Source organism: Macrobrachium nipponense, chromosome 1, assembly GCF_015104395.2.
Source record: "Macrobrachium nipponense isolate FS-2020 chromosome 1, ASM1510439v2, whole genome shotgun sequence".
NCBI lineage: Eukaryota > Metazoa > Arthropoda > Malacostraca > Decapoda > Palaemonidae > Macrobrachium > Macrobrachium nipponense.
In genome coordinates, this window is record NC_087200.1 from 140,221,662 (window position 1) to 140,231,661 (window position 10,000).

General features: G+C 38.0%; 1 protein-coding gene across 3 annotated transcripts in view; it reads left to right on the forward strand.

Moving 5' to 3' along the window:
• Nucleotides 1-10,000, forward strand: part of LOC135219686 (uncharacterized) — a 205,169-nt gene that overhangs the window by 51,662 nt on the left and 143,507 nt on the right. The gene's annotated exons all lie outside the window — the stretch shown is intronic.

The window sequence follows — 10,000 nt, forward strand, 5'->3', positions numbered from 1 at the left end:
GGAAGATACATATATAATTGAAGATACAACTAGACATTATTAGATGACATAATAGATATATTACATACATTGAGTAGAGATATAGAATAAAGACACAATCACACACATTTAGTTATATAAGAGAGAAAGATATAGTGAGAAATATAGATATATATAGAAAAATAAAAGACATGAGATAGAGAGATATAAGAATATTATATATATATATCGATATTTATTGGAAGAGATGAGATAGACGAATATAAGTTTATAATATATATTTGTTTTTAATTAGATAATTTAGATATAGAAGCTAATTATATATATAGATATAGAAGAGATAAGAGAGAGAGATAGATATAGAGATATAGATATGATATTTATTTATATATATTTGTACATATTAGATTCGGATATTATTATAGAGATTATATAGAGTAGATTGCAGATAATATATAATATATATATATATATACAGATAGATATATAGATATATGTATATTAATGGTAATTAATTAAGGTATGATATATGTATAATATATGGTATATATATGCTATAATATATGGGGATGAAAAAAAGAGAGATAATAGAGATAAGATATATTAAGAATCTATATGAGATATATAGATATATCGATATAGATAGATAATATAGAATTATATTATATTATTGATATATATATATATCTATATATATATAATATGATATATCTAATAATAATCTATATATAGATATTTAGATTTATATATATGCATCTATGTTATAATTTATTTAATTTAATATATACAACATTATATTTATATTTATATATAGATAATAGATTTATTATTATATTACATATATACATAGATAGATATACATATAGATTAGATATATTTAATTATATTCATATAATAATACAGATTATAGATATAGTATACTTATATATATATATTATATATTGATATCACATAGCTATAGATGTATAATATATGTATAGATATATAGATTATAGAGATATAATGATATATGGTATATTATAATGGTATAATCTATGTAGATATATATATATAGATAGAGATATCGATAAATAGAGATATAAATATAGCTTAGTGATAGAATTTATAGTTATAAAGATAGAGAATAATATAAGGTAAGATTAGATAGATATATGATATCGATAGAGATAGGGATAGTTATAGATACGTATCTACTATGATTATAGTGCCTATGGATAGATGGACGTGAGAGATGGATTTGAGTGACACGATGGTAAGATACACATATATAGGATACGATTATATAGAATTATTATACAGATTATATTTATTTAGAATAGAGATATATTACAGAGAGCTATAAGATAGGGAATACATAGATAAGAGAGGATGGATATGATATAGATAGGATATGGATATTATATGAGAATAGGGATGAGAATGGAGAGTATTATAGATAGAATGAAGGCAGGTAACGATAGATATATAGGTAATACAGTAGAAATGATAGGAGTAGAAATATGATAAAATAGGCGATATGAAATGATGATGAGAGAGAGAGATGAGAAATGTATAAGAGGACATAAATAGATTAGAATAGAGAAGTAAGAAAAAAGAGAGATGATGATAGAGAGTAGAGATAGAGAGGAAGTAGACAAAAATGAGTAGAGGATAGATATATACGTAAAGATAGAACAGATACAGATATGAGATATATTTATAGAAAGATATAAAGTATGAGATAAGTAGAGAAGATAAATGAAAGGTTTAGATATCTATAGAGATAGAAATATTGATTTAGAATATATAGCATATATTATGAAATTAGATATAGAATATATAAGATAAATAGATATAGATTTAGATGTACGAGAGAATAAAAGATATAGAGGTATTGATTATAAGTTTTAGAAATAGATAAAGAGATATTTATAGAGTAGGATGGGGATAGAAGATAAGATAGATAGGATAAGGGATATGTAGATATATATTATATCAGAGAGAAAATTAGATTTAGATACATATATATTTGTTAGTAGTAGTAGATAGATACTATATATGAGATGTGGAGTCAGAGTAGATGAAGAGATAGATGCTAGAGAGAAGAGAAGAATAATCTAGTATATAGAGATCGAGATATTGATAATTATATCATAGATATATATGATAGAATATAAATATAGAACTTGGATATATATGTCTATAATATGTAGATATAAATGGTATAATATATATAATATATATAAGATTAAGATATAATATATATAACTAATATATATTTTTATTTTATTTATATCATTATGGTATTCTATATTATAGATTTATATTTATATTATATGTATAAGTATTTATAGTAATACATAAATGGTATTATATATGTTAGATAGATGGTTAATAATTATATATATATATATATAAAAAAACAAAAAAAAACAAAAAACAACCTATATATATATTTTTATTTATTACATATGTAATCTATATATAGAATGTTTACATTTATAGATATGTATGTTTCAATGTATGAGAAGGAGAGATCTACAGACATGTATCACATAGGGATATAGTCGATATTTATTAATATATTTATTATAGAAGATAGAGAGTATTATATATAGAGATTAAGCAGGAGAGATTATATAGTTATATAGCAGACGAGATATAATATTAATATCGTATCTATTAACGAAAAGAAAAATGGATATAATAGAAGTAGAGAGATATACAGTATATGATGAAAGTAAATATAAAGAAATCTTAATAGAAGAGATATATTGAGGATAGATGATATATATATATACTATATATAGAGATATAATATATATATATATGATATAAATATTTTTTATATAGGTATGTATAGATATATATTATAGATAGATATAATAATAGATTCTATATATGCTATATATATATTTAATATTATAACTATAGTTTTATATATATATATATTATATATATATATAATAGATTTAGGGATTATGTGAATATATGCATGTATGAGATGTATAGATATATATAGATATATTAGATATATATACTATAATAGAATTATAGTTATAGATATATATTATGTATAATTATATGATACATAATTTAATTTATATAATATATATATATATACATATACAGAGACATAAGATAGTATATATATATATAATATATAGATATATATAGATATCTAAAAGAATTCTAGAAGATTAATCTTATAATTATCAATATTATATTATTATCAAACGCATATTATACCACACATATATATAGTTGGATAATATACTAGATATATGTATAGATAATATGAATATATATTATATGGTATGTATGTATGTATTGTATGTATGTATGTATGTATGTATGTATGTATTTGTATATATATTATAATTATAATAATAATACTATAATATACATTATAATAATAATATGATATATATATATATAACAATATATAATATATATATATATAATATATATATATATACATTATACATATATATTATATTATATTATATATAATATATATCTATTATATATATAATATATTATATATAGATAGATATAAATATATATATATTACATATATAGATTATACTACTATATATATATATATATACAAACGCATATATACACAACATATATATATATTGTATAATATAATAATTATAGATATACATATAATATATAATATATATATATTTGTTCATACACGAAACAAAACCTTCGGTCTTAACATTAGGATTTACTAGGCCAACCAAGCTGGGAAACCGGAGGAAGAGAATTAAAAAATTACACTTGTGAGAGACCAGGGGACCTAATGGCATCTATACCAGGTCACGGGGCATGTATAACCCAAGAGAATGCCCACGGATACCTGTGGACCCATCAGTTATTTTCCAACCTGCCTTTAAGATAAGGACGTTGTTTACTGGTCTAAATCATCATTTAAAGGCGGTTTTTCAGTTTGGCCCGTTCTTTGATACCATTTCAATTTTTTATTTTTTCCATTCCATTTTCTTTCTCAAGTGTGATTCAGTGTGGGTGGGTAAGAGTGTATACGTGGTATGATGGAGAAATTTTGCCTCAAACAATCGGGATCGTTATAACCGACTTCGAAGAGGAGTCACAAAACGGAAATGCCCAGGAGGGTCAGTGGCTTCCCTTGTTCTAGGGTTCCTAACTTCGGTGTCGACGGAATTCCTCATCCAACGTGTAGTAGGTGCAGGGAAGGGAAAACGTATGTAACGGGTACTAATCCGTGTTCTGTTTGTCGCGGTTGGTTGAGGTGGAAACAGTGAAGAAGTTCTATGGGAAAAGCCCAATACAAAAGAAAGGGGGTGACGACAATCTTTGGATGACCAAAACCATTAACGCCGGCTTCTTTGTTTTATCGAGGTCAATAAACCCAGGATGCGCCATATGTTTCTCCAACCTGCTTTTGAATTGTCTCATTACCCCTTTCAGTTCTTTCTTAGCGGTTCGTATCGGAAAACGTTCAGGAGGGGCCTTGGGGTAATTTTATGAATAATTTTGCACTATCCTTTGTTCACCAGCAAGTAGAGGGGAGATCCAGCCATCTTTGTTGCCAGGTCCTCCGCTAACTCAAGCCATAGCAAGGTTAGATGGTACGTGATCAGCGCTAGGCCCCTAACCAGGCGTAACCAACCCTTGGATGGTCTGCTTGCGCAATTATATGACGTCACGGTTCCAGCAGGGTCGGCAGCGCTGAAATGTTCATTCCATACCCCCCGGGCTTGCAATTTATGGGAATTAATGACCGCTGCTTCACCATTCCACTCAGTATTTACCGCGAATGCAGAAACCTTGGCGACGAAGAGAGGGATGGTAGTTTGGCAGCAAAACGTGCGGTTTAGCCCAGGCAACCGGAAACCTCTCAGTCTATCCCCATACGAGAGGGATGACGTCACAACAAAATACGTCACAACTCTGAGATGGCAATGGCGTGATGACGTCACAGACCGATTCTCGGCCCTTTTTCGGCTGCAACCCAAGACGGCTAATACGCCTCCTTCTGACCCGTCAATCAAGGGCAAACTGTAATCTGCAGAAACTTACAGGATATAGGAGGAGAGAATGAATAAGAGAGACAAAAAGAAACAAAGTGTGCAGTTCGCCTTCTTCGTCATTCTTCCTCTTAGTTCGGCGTCATCGCTAAGTCGATAACGGTCACGGCGGAGAGCCAGTCAAGCGTTGGAGGAGGCACTTCGGGAGTTCCTACTGAGGATCCTCGGGCCAAGAGGATGAAGAAATCAAGTTTTTCCTTTCCCCTTCTTCGGACCAATCGACTGTTCATGTTTTCCAAGTCAGCAAGAAGGTCGGAAAATCAGTGGATATTCAAGCACAAGGTCGGGCAGGACGAAAGCCTGTTAGCAAAGAGGTCCGAAACAATGCGAGAGAGGTGACGGCCGGCGAGCTAGCGGCCGGCCGAGGGCGGGGAGTTGCCAGTTCGCGGAATCGCAAAAACTGCGATACCTCCTTGGTAAAATCGACGTGGCGGAGAAAAGGGTCAGCAGAGGGATGGAATGCAGGGTCCCTAGTTTCGCCCGTAAGGCCGTTCAAAATACGTACGAAGGACGATAATGGATCCTATTAAAAGTTACTGAAAAATAGGAGAGTTGGCAACCCTCGGCGGAATTAGTTTCGTGCGGAAGGCAGTGTCCAGGTCTGGATAGAAGGACGAGCACCGTGGTGGCTCGCAGGACGCTCGAAAACGATGCCAATGCTAATAGAGGACGAACTTACCTCTGTCCTAAAGGGAGCCTTCAATCTTGGAGATCTAGACGAGATTCTTCCGTCTATAGAATACCCGTGAGCAGAGAAAGAAAGGTGAGCACGTTACTAGTTTCCCATGTATGACTAATCTGGGATCGAGCCAAACAGCGGCCAGCAAAACGATCCAAAGAGCCACCGGGCCGTGAGGGGCAGGCGGCCGTGGAATTCCGAGGCAGTCTTGTCAAGAAGATAGAGGCGAGACAACATCTCTCGGCGACGGGAGAGGAGAGGTGGGACACTAGAAGATCCGGAGGAAGGAGGGAAAACCAAAACGAAAGTTTCTGGCCTCGCACAGAGGTTATTGATTTGATTCGTCAATTCAACTAGCCTTTCGGAGAAGACAGAACAAACACCGGCCAGTTATGCTTCCTCCTGGAATTGGACATGGCGGGTTGGCACTAAAGAGGGATACCAAGGTGTCGTTATGAATTTGCCTTGTTTCGATAGTCATGCGAAGCGGTGCTTGCAACACGTAAACGCAAAGATTGCCAGGGGAGGGATAAATTCCTTAAGATCTAATAGATTCATTTAAATTTATTCCCCCTCCAATGAATAAAAGCAAAGGAAATATTATACGGACACCGAAGGTCCCTTTGCTGTCTTAGAACAAAATTGAAACCCTAATGTTGTAAGGTTAAGGCCTGGATTAACCTTGGATCAGGTTAAAATGCGGAGTGCCCTTCGGATGGACGTAACCAAGAGGCTGCTACGTTAGAAGCAACAGCTTCTTCTGCACCTACTTCAGGATGCGTTCACTGGTTAGACCTTTGTTTGGTCAACCAAGCAGTGGCGAAACATTGGCATCCTCGGAAGCAACAAGGAAAAGTTAGTGGATGAAAACCATTGTTCTTTAGATTACTACAGTCAGGGTCCAAGGCGATCTTGCGTACCTGACAAACGTAAGTGCCAATGTTTGGGCAAAATATCCTGCTAATGAGGAGAGAATAGTCAGCATGGCTAGGGACTAAGCCGCCAATGTGGATTTGGATTCCCTGTTAGCAATGAGGAATGGGGATATCTTCGGAATCGCAACAACTACTGTTGCCAGAGGTCATAACTGGAAGAAGGGCCATAGACAGAAAGAAGGACGGGACCACTAACGATAGGTTGGTGCAACAGGACAGTTAGGAAAACCTCTAACAAAAGTCAAACTACTCCTTTGGAGGGGAAGACAAAACAGCAGATGTCTCGAAAAGAAGACAGTGAGACATAGCAGCCCTAATAGAGTCACAAGACCCTCTTTCCCAAAAGAGGGAAAATAAAATCATCGGCCCTTTCACAATAGAAAAACAACAGAGGGAAGGAAGGGCAATAGGGAAGAGGGAGGGGGGGGGGGGGGACTTCAAGAAGATAGGATGGGCCGCCCCTCCCACTCACTCGGACCACACCAGTGGGGGGTTCGCCTGGCAAATCAGCTGGAAGGTTGTGGCAGGAACTAGGGGCCAGAGCAGTGGGTGGGTGGATGGGTTCGCAGGATCGGGTATTTGATTTCCGTTCGACGGTAACCCCGACCCCTGACAGATCAACCATTACTCCCCACGTCACTTATGCCCACAAATATCAGAAGGCCACTATTCAGCAGGACGAAGTGAGGAAGATGAGTGGAAAAAAAAGGAGCTGTGCAAACAAGTATGCAGTCGACAAAAGCGGCTTATACAGGCAGGATTTTACCTGGGTTACCCAAAGCCAAAACGGGGAGTGGAGGACAGTAATAAAGACCTGTCAACGATGAATTCAGTTACTAAGGCAAAAAACCAGTTTCCAAGGATGGGAAACTCCGAAACAACGGTTTCTACAAGCAGGTCAGAATCGGAGACTTTATTGCTGACAGGTCGATCTAAAGGACGACAATACTTCAGATTACCAGGTCCATCCAGTCTTTCAAGGGAAAACTTTCTCCGCTTCAGTCTTGCAGGGAAAGCTTTCGAGTTCAACGGTCCACTTGCTCGGAATTGACAAAACGTCTCCGCAAGTTTTTCACAAAGTGTTCACCCTCGTGTCGGAACGTGGGCGGGGCATGCTCAGGGAGGGGATCAGGGCTAATAATGAATATCAGGACGGATTGGCTGGTGATAAGCAAAGATCCAAGGGAGAAAACTTATCCCAGGGGGGACAGGGCGGCCCTCCTGCAGAGGCTTTGTCACAAGCACCTAGGTATTGTGGTTGAATCAGCAGAAGTTCGCAGCTGGATCCAAGTCCAACGTTTGGACAGAAATCTGGGCAATGGTGATAGGACCACAACCACAAGCCAAAGTATTCCCGACAGAACCAAAGAGTAGAGAAATGGCAAACAAGTGGTGGGAATGCCTTTCCTTTTGGGAAAAGCAGACACAGCCCCTTCTTCTTCTTTTCTTTCCTCTCCTTCCCAGCCCCAAAGGGGGGGGGGTAAACAGTGGCAGTGGTTGGCTGGGGAATCCTAAACCCTATGGAGAAAGCTAGTACCACAAGGGCCAAGGCTACACCTTCGGCAGCTACAATGGACGGATGAAGGAGTTTTTGGTCATCCAACAGTAGATCCACCCGTACGAGCAAAATCACCTGTCGGCAGAAGTGAGGAAAGGACTTGGCTGTGGGTGGGTGGACGACGGACAATCTGACAGTGGGTGTCCCCCTTTCCAAAAAAAAACAAAATCCTTCCCCAGACCTCTTTGCTGTTAGGATGCGCGACTAGAATGGCCCCCAGGGGAGCCATATGGAGGAGGACTTTGATGGTTGTCAGCAAAATTGAGTTGCAAGGACAGAGAAACTCCATATAAAACGTGGGCTGGAGTTGGAAAGCAGCTTTCCTTCGGCGCTCGCAAGAATTCAGGGAGAGAGTTAAAGGGGGACACTCAGTCGGTATTGATGGTCAGACAAACAAAAACCACCAGTAAGTAGCTTATTATAAAACAAGCCAAGGAGGGCCTAGTTTCTTCGGAGGCAGTTTACATGTGATGACAGTTCAACTACACCAGTGGGCTATAGAGAAACCTGGTAGACATCAAGGGGGGGCCCAGGTATATTCCGTGGGAAAAAGAAACCATAGGGGCCGACAAGTTGAGCCGCAAGGGATCAGATTCTGGGAACGTTTGGAGTGGGTTCCCTACACCAAAGGCAGGAGGGACAGGATGCTCCCATGGTGTGGGAAGGACCGATCCATTAAGGACCCTATTCGCAACCAGGCACAACAAAAAAGTTGGAAGGTGTATTGTTTCAGTAGTCCCGACGCAGAGGCAGTAGCAGAAGATGCGCTACAACACCCGGGACAATCTGGACGTGTACGCATTTCCTCCATTTTGTCTAATCCGTCAGGTTCTGAACAGGGTAATGCGGTCTCAGAACCTCAAGATGACCCTGGTAGCCCGTTATGGCCGAAAGCAGAGTGGTTTCCAGACCTACTGGAACTCCTAGTAGATGTGCCAAGAGAGTTACCTCCATGGAGCAACCTCTGTGTCAGCCTCACGTGGAGAGGTACCACCAGTCGGTGAAGTCCCTATCGCTTCACGGGTGGAGACTGTCAAGTATCTCCTCCAGAGCGAGGGTTTTCGCAGAAAGCAGCAACTCAGATGGCAGGTAATATCAGAAAATCATCTGCGACAATATACCAAGGAAGTGGTCAGCATACTGTGATTGGTTGTCGTAGAGGGAACGTGTCTCCCACTCGGTACCACTATTCAGCAGTTAGCAGACTTTCTGATATATCTCAAGAACAGAAAAACATATGTCTGTATCCTGCAGTGAAGGGGTACAGGGCTGCCCTAGCCTCAGTCTTACTGAATGAAAAGGAGTGGACATATCGTCTTCATGGGAGTTGGCCATGCTGATGAGGAGCTTTGAACAGTCATGCCCACCAAAGGAGCTAAAAGCCCCAGATTGGGATCTGACCAAGGTACTGAGTAGTCTGACAAAACCCCCCTACGAACCACTAAGGCAGTCCACGGGTAGGAGCCTGACCCTGAAGACAGTCTTCTTATTGGCCCTGGCTTCAACCAAAAGGGTGGGGGAGCTACATGGCCTCTCATATCTCATAAAGCATCGAGAGGTTGGAGATCAATGGTGTGTGAGTTTGTCCCAGAATTCGTGGCAAAGACCCCAAAATCCAACAATAGTAGACGGCAGATTCGACTCCTTTACCATACCTTCCTTGGCAGACTTTGTAGACAATGACAAAGCTGAAATGCTCCTGTGCCGCGTCAGGGCACTAAGGGAGTACTTAAAGAGAACAAGGCACCTCAGGCCGGGGTGCCAGAGGTTGTTCGTAAGTACAGGACGGAAC